Source organism: Macadamia integrifolia, chromosome 8, assembly GCF_013358625.1.
Source record: "Macadamia integrifolia cultivar HAES 741 chromosome 8, SCU_Mint_v3, whole genome shotgun sequence".
NCBI classification, from domain to species: Eukaryota; Viridiplantae; Streptophyta; class Magnoliopsida; order Proteales; family Proteaceae; genus Macadamia; species Macadamia integrifolia.
Genome location: NC_056564.1, coordinates 30072407 through 30085493, shown reverse-complemented (window position 1 = coordinate 30085493; position 13087 = coordinate 30072407). Strand labels below are relative to the sequence as shown.

Sequence of the window (13087 nt, the reverse complement as noted above, 5' to 3'; positions counted from 1 at the left end):
GAGTCTTTGGTTAATTCTCTTGCTCCATCTCACATTTTTCATTTGTCTAGACATAGTGTTAGGTTGTCCTATGGTTACTTTGGTATTTGACTACAACTGCAACACCAACAACTCAGCTTTATCCCAATTAAATGGGATCGGCTACATGGATCTTTGCCCTCCAATAAGTTCTATTCAACGTCATTATGGGCTGAGCTATCACAGGAGGAAACCCAGCCCAAATAGCCATCAAACCACTTAAGTGGTTTAGTTAGTCCTTGGTTAATAAGGGCCATTGAGTTATGTTAATAAGGCCCATTGGCCAGCCTTAAGGGCTATTAGTTAGTAGCTAGTTAATTACCTAGTTTGTCTAGGTTTCTGTTGTTAATTCCTAATAGGAGTACAACTCCTAGTTTGAGTATGACTGCTACTATTGTAACTTCAGCCCTCTATGTAAATAGGAGCTACTGTAGACAGAAATTCAGAATTGAAAAAACAAAGATAATTGCAGTCAATTGCTTCTAAACAGTCGAGATAGCTGTGGTTAAAGGCCCGGGCCAAGATAGCCAATCCCACCCACGACTCTCTTGTTTATTTCTTTCTTTCTTTATTTAATTTTCTGTTACTAGTCTTTGTTTTCTGTGGTAATCAATTGAAGAGTGTTCAGATCTGTTAAGGTTCTTAAAGGCCAGAATCGACCAGCAAGAAGTTCAAGTTCTTGAAGTCAATCGATCTCCGATAACTCCCAATTCTGAGATCTGATCAGCCAGCCCTATTAGGGGTTTGTTCTACCTTCCAAGTGGACCACTCGATCCACACTTGGAGGCTTGTTGAGGTACTCTGCTTCGGTTCTTGAAGATTCCCCAATTTCTCTCTCTAAAGGTCTGAAATTAAGTACAGTTCTCCCTCACCAGCCGTCAGAAGTCAGATCTTTGGAGGTTTTTCTCCTCACTCTAGGGCCTACAATCAACCCTAGTTTGGGCCCCATCTGAGCCCCACATTACCAACCGCAGGTATCCCTCCATAGCCCTAGCCACAGGTCATTCTCTCTCCTAGGGTTTGGGTCTTTTGTTGGTTATTGCTACTGCTTTGTTCCTTACTCTTATTATTAGTTCCTACTTTTATTGCTGGTTTCTGTCAAGGCTAATTAGAAAGTCCTAATTGATTTGTTTGGGCTGCAATACATTGGGGGTAGTTGCCTTGTGTAATCTACTTCTACATTATCTGCCCTCACCACTACTCCCAAAATGACCTTAGGTCTGCCCTTAGATCCTTTAGATCTTTGAATTTGAATCAAATCACTCCTCTATACTGGAGCATTCAAAGGCCTCTATTGAACATGACCGTGCCACCTCAAATGACTTTTTAGTAACTTAGCATGTATTGGAGCTACTCCCAAACCAATTCTAATATAATCATTTCTTACTTTATCCTTCCTAATTTTATGACTCTTCCATCTCAACATTGTCATGTCTACTACACTGAGTTTTACATGATGCTTTTTAACTGCCTAACATCATAGCCGGTCCTATGAATGTCCTATAAATTTTCCTTTAAATTGTAAAGGAATACGTTGATCACACAACACTCCAAATGCACCTCTCCACTTCATCCATCCTAATTTAATTCTTTGTGAAATATCATCCTCTATATCACCTTCTTTGTTAATGATTGAGCCCATATACCTAAAATAATCACTTTGTGGAATTTCCCCCTCTTTAATTTTCACCACCTTATTATTCTTCCTCATGTAACTAAAGTTACACACCATGTACTATATCTTTGTTCTACTTATTTTGAAACCTACTGATTCCAGGGTTGATCTTCGTAATTCCAACTTTTCATTAATTCCTGCTTTCATCTTATCCACCAAAACCATATCATTAACAAAAAGCATACACCAAGGAACTTCATCTTGAAGGTCTCTAAATAATTCATCCATGATAAGAGCAAACAAATAGGTGATTAAAGCTGATCCTTGATGCAACTCAATTGTAATTGGGAATTCACTACCTTGACCCCCTACAATTCTTACACTAGTCCCCACACCATCATCCATATCTTTAAATATTTCCTTATATGTATTTGAAACACTTCTCTTCTCTAAGACTTGCCAGATTAACTCTGTCACAAGCTTTTTGTAGATTAATAATTACCATATGGAGATCTTTTTGCAATCTCTAAATCTTTCTCTGAGTCTCCTAAGTAAGTAAAATAGCTTCTATTATGGATCTTCTTGGCATGAAACCGAATTGGTTCTCTGTAATAGCAGTTTTTTTTTCTCAAGTGGGTTTCAATAATCCTCTACTATAATTTGATATTAGTTTTATGCCTCTATAGTTATTGCAGCTTTGAATATCACCTTTATTTTTGTAAATCAGAACCACAATGCTTCTTTTTTTTTTATAAGTAAAAAAATGGCAACCAAGAGGTTCGAACTTGAGACCTCCTAATGAGCAAGGGATTTTGCACACAACTCAGCAACTACGCTAGGTAGTTGTACAAAAATTGAGGTTAGGAAAAAAATCAGAACCACAATGCTTCTCCTCTATTCATTTGGAATTTTACTTGTGCTCATAAACTAATTAAATATCTTGGTTAGCCAAGATAAACACATATTCTTAAGCTCTTCCACACTTTTATTGGGACCTCATCTTGGCCTTGTATCTTGCCTACTTTCATCCTCCTTAATGCTTCTTTACTTTAGACACCTTGAGTTTTCATATGTATCTATGGCAAGTGGTGTCTTGAGGAGTAATGCAGTCTTTTTGGACACTATTACTCTAAGTGTCTCCATTTGGTAGGTTGCAAAAATAAACTTTCCATCTCTCCTTAATGTCCTCATCCCTTATTAGTATTTTACCTTCTTCATCTTTAATACATCTAACATGTTCGAGATCTCTACTGTTCCTTTCCCTCATTATAAGATAGCTTTTCCCCCTTCTTTTGAGCTCATATTTTTTATAAATATCTTCATATTTCTTTGCCCTTGCTTTTCCCATAATATTCTTAGCTTTATCTGGCAAATTTATACCTTCGTTGATTCTCTACATCCTTAGTCCTCTGGCATGTCTTAAAACTAGCTTTCTTTGTCTTAATGTCTGCTTGAACTTCATCAACCCACCACCAAGTCTCCACAGCAGAATGGCAAATATATACACCTTTATAGAACTTCTACATCCTGGTATTTAACTACAAACTTCAAAGATAGACTCAAAATTTGGTTGGTGCAAAACAGCAAATGTAGGAGACCTTATATGTCACACCCCAATTCCAGTAAACCCAACTTAACATTAGGAATGCCGATGGTGTGAGTAAGACACGACCTGTCTTACAAACCTACTAGGATCTCTAATAGTAGTACCTTAACATACACAATCTCACAACACGAACCCAACCAATAGTAGCAGAATTAGAGCATAATAGCGGAATCATAATTTAAAATGGGGAACATCTAGTGATATCATATAAATATAACAAAGTTATTCCATTACAATAATTCAAGACTTACACATAATAAGTTCAAAAATATAAAATCACTAGGCTGTGTATATGCAATAGTCACAGGCACAATCCTGATCATGCTCTTTGGCTTTTGGCATCCACCAGTCACCCATGCCATAGTTAGGTCCCGCCGAGGTCGAGTCACCACCCAGCGGCACTACTGTACCTGCATCATCTAAAAAGGGGCGTATACGTGGGGTGAGCTTCCAACTTGCTCAGTGAGGGGTGGGGTTCATACACAACCAAGTTCAAGCATTCATATACATAATATTCTATGATGACACGAATACATGAATTAAACATATAGTCTATAATGTGAATGATGCAATTCATTTGATTATTACACAACCTAACAATACAACTAAGTTTGGTAAATGCTATTACGACACATTAGGCTGTATCCCTAGTCTCCGAACTCACACATCGACTACACAGTGATACGAGCCCTAGCCGTGATAAGGAGCCTGTCGGTCCCGGGATGTTTTTGTCGGTCACCCATCAAACCCCTGATAACCCCCTCCTGGCAGTCACGGCACTGGGATCACCATTGGCCACGGCGGACTAGTTTTCGCCTCCGACAACAATCACATCATACTGCAGGTGTGGCATTCTGAAAAGGTTCATCAAACATACCACCATTGGGTTATCTAACACCTTACCCCTATTGGCAAGGGGACGTAGCATGGGGAATATCACCTAACCACTATATCCTGCATGCCTTTTATAATGATACCGTTAGTATGGACCATGCGACACCGGGATTACCATCGGCCACGAAGCGGGTCCATTTCCAAGTATAGTCCTTGGGTACACGATACTGGGATACCATCGGCCACAAGGTGTAATCCACGACTATATATCTATTCTAGCATACAAAGCAGTTGAGTGTGGACTATGCAACATCAGGATTACCATCTGCCACGAAGTGTATCCATTTCCAAAGGCAGTCCCGAAGTACACGATACCGGGATACCAACGACCACAAAGTGTAATCCAGGACTACGTCTAATCTAATGCATATAATCAATGTATAAATACAGCAGACATGTGGCAATCACGGTAGCATAACCACCTCGGCCATAGCAGATTCCGTCTCACAATATAATAATACAACAATCATACGGCAATCACGGTACCGGAACCTCCTCGGCCACACCGGATTCTGATACACAATATACATTTCATATCAATTCCATCACAATATATTATGCAATAATATAACATGTTATGGAACATCATAATCATTTAAGCAATTTAAATAATCATATGAAAATCCTACACATGCGAGCAGTTCTACAATAATTAAACAATCTGAAAACAAAAGTCAACCATCCCTCACCTTAGTTGTGTTATGTCAATTTGGTTCCAAGTGTGTAAGCCGGTTGTTCAACTCACTACCGGCCTCGGGGTACGTGTGCATTTCTGTCCTAGGCACAAAGGTAACTGAACGTCAACACGTGTCGGGAAAATCGGAAGGGGCCCACAGGGGTTACCCCCAAAGAAGTTAGACACTATCTAACCTAGACAGAATAGGTCACTGGATTCAGTTACCGAAAATAGGTGAAAATCCACCAGATTCATTAGATGTGAATCTGGTGGTGCAAACAGAGAGCTCATAAGAGCTATATCCCCACCGAAAACAACCCTCCGGATTTAGACCCAGGTGTTTCCGGTGGACATAGAAATGTGCCCACGGATTTGGGGCTTTTCGGCACTGGTCCGATTGCTGGGATTTGTTCTATAGAGTTCGTAGGGGGTGTTCCTAGCATCATTTTAAGTTAAAGAAATCCCGATTCCATCGGGCCATTTGGGAGATATGTCGATCGAACGATCGAAACCTTAGATGGTCAATTGGTCCATCTTGTTGCCGGAGCTCACCAGACTTGGTTTGAGCTCAGTAATCACACCAGGGAGGTGAAATATGCACTCCTCGAGCTTGGGGAGGTGTGGAGGTCAAGATTCACATCCATACTCACTTTACCTTAGCTCAAAATGAAGAGAGTGATAGGAGAGATGGCACTTACCTCCGGCAAGGAATCCGGCAATTAAGCGGGCAGCTGGCACCAAGGTGAGCTCCAAACTCCTTCCCTTTCCTCTTCTCCTTCCTTCCCTTCCTTTCTCTCCTCCTCTTTCCCTCTCCTACGATTGTACAAGTGAGAAATGAGGAAAATGAATCCTCATTTCTACTAATATAGTAGCCCATCACTAGGGCCTATTTGGTTGGGTCCACTTTTGTCCAAATGGATTATATCATGGTTTGGGACACGCGGGCCCGTCTTCTTGGACTCATACAAAATACAAGTCACGGAGAAGGTGTGGAGGAGTATATAGAATCATCAGGAGTCATTCCCGATCCGGGTGGTGGGACCCACACATCGGAGCCCATTGGACAACAGAAGGAGCAATCGGATCCTGGTCTTCCGGTGGTTTGTTTCCAGTGGTCAAGACAGCTATGTGTCTTGACTGCATGCTGTCCACAAGTTGATCTTACACGAGTAGTTGCCCTAGGCTGTGCACATAGCCTTCCAATAGTTTTGGTGCGTGCCGGAATTCGTGTAGGGTGTCAGGTAACTTGCCATTTGTGATCGGAAGGTTTGAATTGTCATGACCCAAACCCAGATACAGGTAAGGGTACAGCCCTCGCAGGCAATGATCAAATGATCCAAAGTATTCACAAAAAATAGGCATATGAGAACTCATAAAAATTCAAGTGTCAAACAAATAGAACTACTTAAAAGATAAAATATCCCAAAATTATACCTACTGGTGGCAATCTAAGGTGTGATCCCAAAATTTAAATAAAAACACTCTGTCAGAGTTTACATGAAATAGTAGCCTATTACAATCATCTACTAAAGAAAAATGAACAAATAGAAAGCTTTAGATCGCCCTCGAACTTCACTCCAAGCATATCTTCACCTCAAATATCTATGATGTTAAAATAATGGATTACGCTCAATAGCTCAGTAAGGGAAAATGGTAGGAACACATCATAGGAAAACCATCAATAAAAAACAACAGTTAAAACAAAAAATTTTAGTTTTTCAAATCATACTTCTAATAAAACATTTTTATTTAGAAATATCCCTTTTTTTGTCACACTTTAACCGGCAATGAGGGAAATAGGCTGCCACCGCCCATACTCCGAGAGGGAAAACACGTTCCCCCTTACAAATCACACAATCACATTGTCGTCACCCCCCATGACTATAATTTTCCGTGGCTCAACGGAACACACTGCCTCTCAGGTGGCAATTACTCTCTAAAGTACGGAGCAGTCTATTTGCCCTCACACACTTTTTCTTTTCACACTTTCACAAAGATCACCTTTCATCAAATCACTTTCTTTATAACACAAACATAGGTAAAATCTTTATGTAAGAATCAACATCAATATACATCACACTAATAGTCACATATTAATCACTCAGATAAACTCATTTCGCACATAAAAACATTCAAAAGGTATAAGTAAGCACATGTCAACGATACAAGAATACAAAACATCACATCATACAATCAATCCACACACCTGTGGTGTAATCCCACAATAATCCACTTACCTCCGCTTGCAAAAGTGTTACCTCCCTTTTGAGTCCCAAGAGTCTAGGAGGTCCCAATCTGAAATTAATGATACCTTATGATAAATCTTGGGTCCCAAAAAGAATAATTTTATTGGTCCCTATGAATTGAATCCTCGACCTTTAATAAAGAATATTAGATTTGGGTTATGGTTTGGGTCTCATATTGGATCACGGTTTGGGTCCCATATTGGGTCCCAAGAAAACCCTAATGGGTTCCACGAAAACCCCAACTCTAAAACAAAACCCTAAAAACAATTAAGGTCCTAAAAACTCTAAATATTAGGTCACATATGAAGAAACCATCATTTAGGGTTCTCAACAGAAGACCCCCATTGGCTCCCAAAAGAAGAACCAGCAGAAACAACAACTTAAACAACAAGTTAAACTAAGGATAAGAGAAGCCTTCATTACCTGGAGTGAGCAGCACTAAATTCCCCTTCCTCTCCCTCTCTTTCTTTCTTCCTCACAATTCTGCTTTCTTTCTTTCTTTCTCACAGTCCTATCTTCTTTTCTTTCTTCTTTCCTTTCTTTCTTTCTTTCTTTCTCACGGTCCTTTCTTCTTTTCTTTATCTCTCCTCTCTCATCTCTCCCTCTTTTCTCACGTCTCTCTTTCCTCTCTTTTCTCCCTCTTTCACGTCTCTCTCCTCTCTCTTTTCCCCATCACGTTTCTCTCTTCCTTATCGCTCACTCACGTCTCTCTTTCTCCCACACTCACAGTTCTCTCCCTCTCCACACTCCCATGGTTCTTTTCTATTCCCTCTCTCTCTCTCCTACGTTCCCACAATTCTCTAGAAGGGTGGGGTCCACATCAATTTAAAAGAAAAGAATGTTTTAAAAATAAAAGAAAAGAAATCAAATAAATAAAACCCCATACTTACTACTAATTTAATTTGAACTTAGGACCTTCACTTGATTAATGTCTCAACCTAACCACTAGGTTAGCACATTAAGTTTTTAAATGAAATCCAACTTTAAATATTTAAGCAAGTTTAGAAAATAACATAAAAAGATATATAATCTAAGGTTCCGAAATTTGGGGCATTATATGAATCCCCTCCAGTTGGATAAGCAGGAGATGCATTGACAAGTGGGGTCATCCTTCACCCTTTGGAAATGAGCTGTCGCGAGCTAAAACTCGGTGGCACTTTCCACTCGTGGTCTGAGACCTATCACAACAGTTCAATTTAGACTGGTTTAGGGCATAGGTGTAACATTTCCCCCACTTTACAAGAATTTCGTCCTAAAAAATGAATGTACCTGGTAAGTCGAACAATCTAGGGTACTGCTTCTTTATTTCATCTTCTCGCTCCCAGGATGCTTCCTGTTCTAGGTGATTCATCCATTTCACCTTGACGAAGGAGATGGTGCGGCTGCGGAGAATACCTTGTCTCCAACCCCAAACTCCAGATGCTTCCTCCTGACATTTGCATAACTTTTTTGTCTGGACTGAGCTGCCTTGATTCTTTCTGTAATCATATTCACTTTCTCACTAGTGGCCTGTATCAAGTCTAGTCCTGGAATGTGTCGTTCACTAACTTCGTCCCAATACAAAGGAGTCCGACATTTCCTAGCATACTGTGCTTCGAACGGAGACATATCGATGGTGGCCTGGTAACTGTTGTTGTAGGAGGACTCAATAAAGGAGATGTGCACATCTCAACTGTAACTCATATCTAAGGCACATGCTCGAAGTAGGTCCTCCAAGGGTTGGATGGTCCTCTCCGACTGCCCATCTGTCTGTGGGTGAAATGCCGTGCTAAAATTTAATTGTGTGCCCATAGCCTTCTGCACACATGTCCAGAACTTGGAAGTGAATCTGAGATCTCGATTGGAGATGAAACTAATGGGTACACCATACAATAGGATGATATTGTCAATATATAGCTTGGCCAACTTGTCCATAGAGAAAGTGACCTTAATTGGGATGAAGTGAGCTGCCTTGGTCAAGCGGTCCACAACTACCAAAATGTCATCCATACCCTTACTAGTGCGGGGTAACCCTATTACGAAGTCTATGGTAATATTTTCCCATTTCCACTCCGGAATAGGTGGTGACTGTAGTAGACCATGGGGCCTTTGTCTTTCAACCTTGACTTGTTGGCATGTGAGGCACCTTGCCATGTGTGTGGCCACATCGTTCTTCATTCCTTTCCACTAGTAGGAACCCTTTAGGTCCTTATACATCTTAGTGTTACCGGGGTGAATGTAGTATGGAGAGTTGTGTGCCTCCTTTAGAACAGTATCTCTCAAGTCACCATCACTAGGCACACATAACTTTCCTTTGAACTTAAGAATCCCCACTTCAGTTACAGAGAATTCCGAGTCCTGGTTTCCCTCCTTGCAGTTACCTATCAATTTCTGCAACTCTGCATCAGTACTCTGAGGTGCAGTGATTCTGTCCACTAGACTGGGTTGTACCACCAATGCCAATAGTGACAAGGTGATACCCTCCACCAATAGCTCCAAATCCAGTTTCCTGGCCTCTTATAGGAGATGCTAATTGGTAGTCAAGGTTGCAAGAATCAGTGACTGAGATTTCCGACTAAGTGCATCAGCTACCATATTGGCCTTCCCTGGGTGGTAGTGGATAGTACAGTCATAATCCTTTATCAATTCCAACGCCTTTGTCTCATGTTGAGCTCCTTTTGGGTGAAGAAATACTTGAGGCTCTTGTGGTCGCTATATATCTCTCTTCTTAGCATATAAGTAATTCCTCCAGATTTTCAAGGCAAAAATTACCGCTGCCAATTTCAAGTCATGGGTGGGGTAGTTCTTCTCATAGTCCTTCAACTGGCGGGAGGCATAGGCAATGACCTTCCCATGCTGTATCAACACACAACCGAATCCCAGCTTGGGGGCATCACTATAGACAACCATACCACCGGTACAGGTCAGAATAGTCAAAACTGGAGCTGATACCAACCTTTGCCTTGGCTCCTTAAAGCTCTTCTCACAAGCATCGGACCATTCAAATTTCACATCCTTATGTGTGAGAAGTTCTCAATAAACCTCCTGTAGTATCCGGCCAATCCCAAAAAGCTATGAATATCTACCACACTCTTAGGGGTGTCCCACTCTAGATCTGCCTTCACATTGCTTGGTCAACCTCTATCCCCTTATCTGAGACAATGTGGCCTAGGAATGCCACTTGTGAAAGCCAAAACTCAAACTTGTTGAATTTGGCGTAGAGTTTCTTTTCTCTCAGACGTTACAGTACTAGCCTCAGGTGAACATGTTCCTCTGCACTCTTGGAGTAAACCAAGATGTCATCAATAAACACAATCACAAACTTGTCTAAGACATCTTGAAATACCCGGTTCATCAAGTCTATGAATGCAACCGGTGCATTGGTCAGTCCAAATGACATCACCAAGAACTCGTAATGTCCGTATCAAGATCTGAAAGCTGTTTTATTAACATCACTATCCTTGATTCTGAGTTGGTGGTAGCCCTATCTAAGGTCAATCTTGGAGAATACCTTAGCACCTTGTAGTTGATCAAACAGGTCATCAATCCTTGGCAAAGGATGCCGGTTCTTGATGGTTAGTTTGTCAAGCTCCCGATAATCAATGCACAACCTCATGCTTTCGTCCTTCTAGAGGAACAATACCGGTGCTCCCTATGGGGATACACTAGGACTAATGAATCCCTTTTTCAGAAGGTCCTGAAGTTGCACCTGTAATTCCTTCAGTTCTGTGGGGGCCATGCGGCAAGGAGTTTTTGACACTGGTGCCGAGTCGGGGAGTAGGTCTATAACAAACTCTGTCTCTCGGTCCGGGGGCAATCCTGTCAAATCATTCGAAATACATCGGGAAATTCCCTTACCACATCCGGTTCAGTGAATGGTCTGACCTCTATCTCGGTATCTGTCACAGATGCCAGGTAGCCTTGACAGCCTTGGTTAGTAGTTTCTTCATCTGAAGCGCTGACACAATAATCTTCTTGTGTTTCTTTGGCTTATCCCCTACAAAGGTAAATTCTCCCTCATCATGGGGTTTGAATACTGTCACCTTCTTTGCACATAGCACACTGGCTCTGTAAGCGGACAACCAGTCCATCTCTAGAATCACATCAAAATCGGTCATATCCAACTTGATCAAGTGTGCATTCAAGTCATGTCCATTTATGGTCACCGGACATGGTTCATAAACATAGTTCAAACCCATCACACTCCCTGTGGGTGTACTCATTGCCAAACACTGGGTCAAACTCTTGGGTAGAATTCCCATCTTCTTCGCAAATGTCGGTGACACAAATGAATGGAATGCTCTTGAGTCAAATAACACATGTGCAGGTAAAGATGATATCAATAATGTACCTGTCACCACTCCTGGTGTAGCTTTTGCATCCTCTGTTGTCAGAGCAAATCCTTGTGGTCTTTGGCCTTGTGATGGTTAGGCCAGTCGGTTGGCTACATAAGCCTATTGGGGCCTAGGTGGCAGGGTATAAATTGCATCACCCGGCCTCCGGTGGGGTTATGTCCGGGCTAGGTGACCTGGCTGGTCACAATGGAAGCACCTAGGGTTTGAACCCACTGATTGAGACATACCACTGGAGTGGGAAGACTAGGAGGCTTGATTTGCTTCTGGCCTTCTTGACTGGACCGGAGTTGGGTTGATATAAGGGTCTTTCGATTGCTTGTTGGTTCCCTTGGAATCAAAGGACACCATGATCCTCTTCCCCATTCCTTGTTGAGCCAAGAAATTATCCCTGTGTCGGTCCTCAATAGACTTTGCCACTTGGACCACCTCAGCATATGCCTATAGCTTCAACCCAACCATAGTAGAACTGATTCTTGGCCTTAACCCCTTTTCAAATTTCCTGACCTTTGACTTATCATTTTGAATGTGGTCTAGAGCAAAGTAGTAAACTCCTCGTACCTCTGTTGGTACTCTAGCACTGATCGGGATCCTTGCACCAAATTGGAGAACTCACTCCCTCTCCTATCCTGAAAGCTCTCAGGGAAGTAATTCCCAAAGGTCTCCTTGAGGTCTTCCCAAGTGGGGGTGGGGTTAGTTGCTCTCATAATGGGCTCAGTAGCCCTCCACCAAGCATCGGCTTTATTTTACAATTGGTAACCGGCACATAGTATTTTCTGCTCATCATTACAACCTATTAACTTTGAGAGAATTGTATGCATGCAAGGTCTTTGCCAGCCAACATTGTAGCCCCCAATCCGTCCCCAGATTCGATTCATGTATTTACTAATACTTCTGCTACCCTTGCTCGGGAGTTCCGCTGCAGGTGCTTTCGGACCTTTCCTGGGCTCCGAAGGAAGCGCCATAGTAAGCACTACGTCTCTCTCATTATCTAGTATTTCATCCTTGACCCCTTCTTATGAAGTCGCACTGGGAAAGACTTTCTCTATACCCCCAATCCATCTTGAGGGAAGCAACTGATCATGGCTCACATTGGAGAAGTATGGGGGCCTCAACCTTTGGAACTTCTCCATTATTTTGGTTAGGTCAGTCCAACCCTTTACGTGTACTTGGGCTTGCCCTTGTAGTTGCTCGGGTACTTGTCCTTGAAACTGCCCCTGTACTAGTCTTTGCATATGTCCATGCACTTGCCCTTGCATCCCATCGCATGTCTGAAGGGTGGCTGAGCCATCTGGCACCGGGGCTGGTGCTGGTGGAGTAAGGGGTGTGGGAGGTGCATTTCGGGCATCAATAGCAGCTTGGATCCGGGTATCAATCCTAGCCATGAATTGCGTTTGCCTCTCTTCCTCCTCACGTATCATGTTGCCCATTATGTTTGCAACATCTTGTGCTATGTGAACAGGTGGGGCCGTGGCACATTGCGCGGTCTACCCCGGTTCCACGTAGGGGAAGCGGGAGGTGACACATAAGATCGGGATTGGGTATTCCTACGCGACATGATTCCTGTTGAGGAATCTTAATTAGTCACACATATATAGGTAGCAAGCATGTTAAGGTTAACATGCATAGTGGGTCCGGCATGCGTGCACAAGGAGTATTTTAGGATTAGGGCATACATAGGTGGGGTCTACATGGTATTGA

The 13087-nt window shown here is 42.1% G+C and overlaps 1 protein-coding gene across 1 annotated transcript in view; it reads left to right on the top strand.

The window, feature by feature from the left end:
• LOC122087247 (chaperone protein dnaJ C76, chloroplastic) overlaps nucleotides 1–13087 on the top strand; it is a 51254-nt gene that overhangs the window by 17691 nt on the left and 20476 nt on the right. The window lies entirely within an intron of this gene.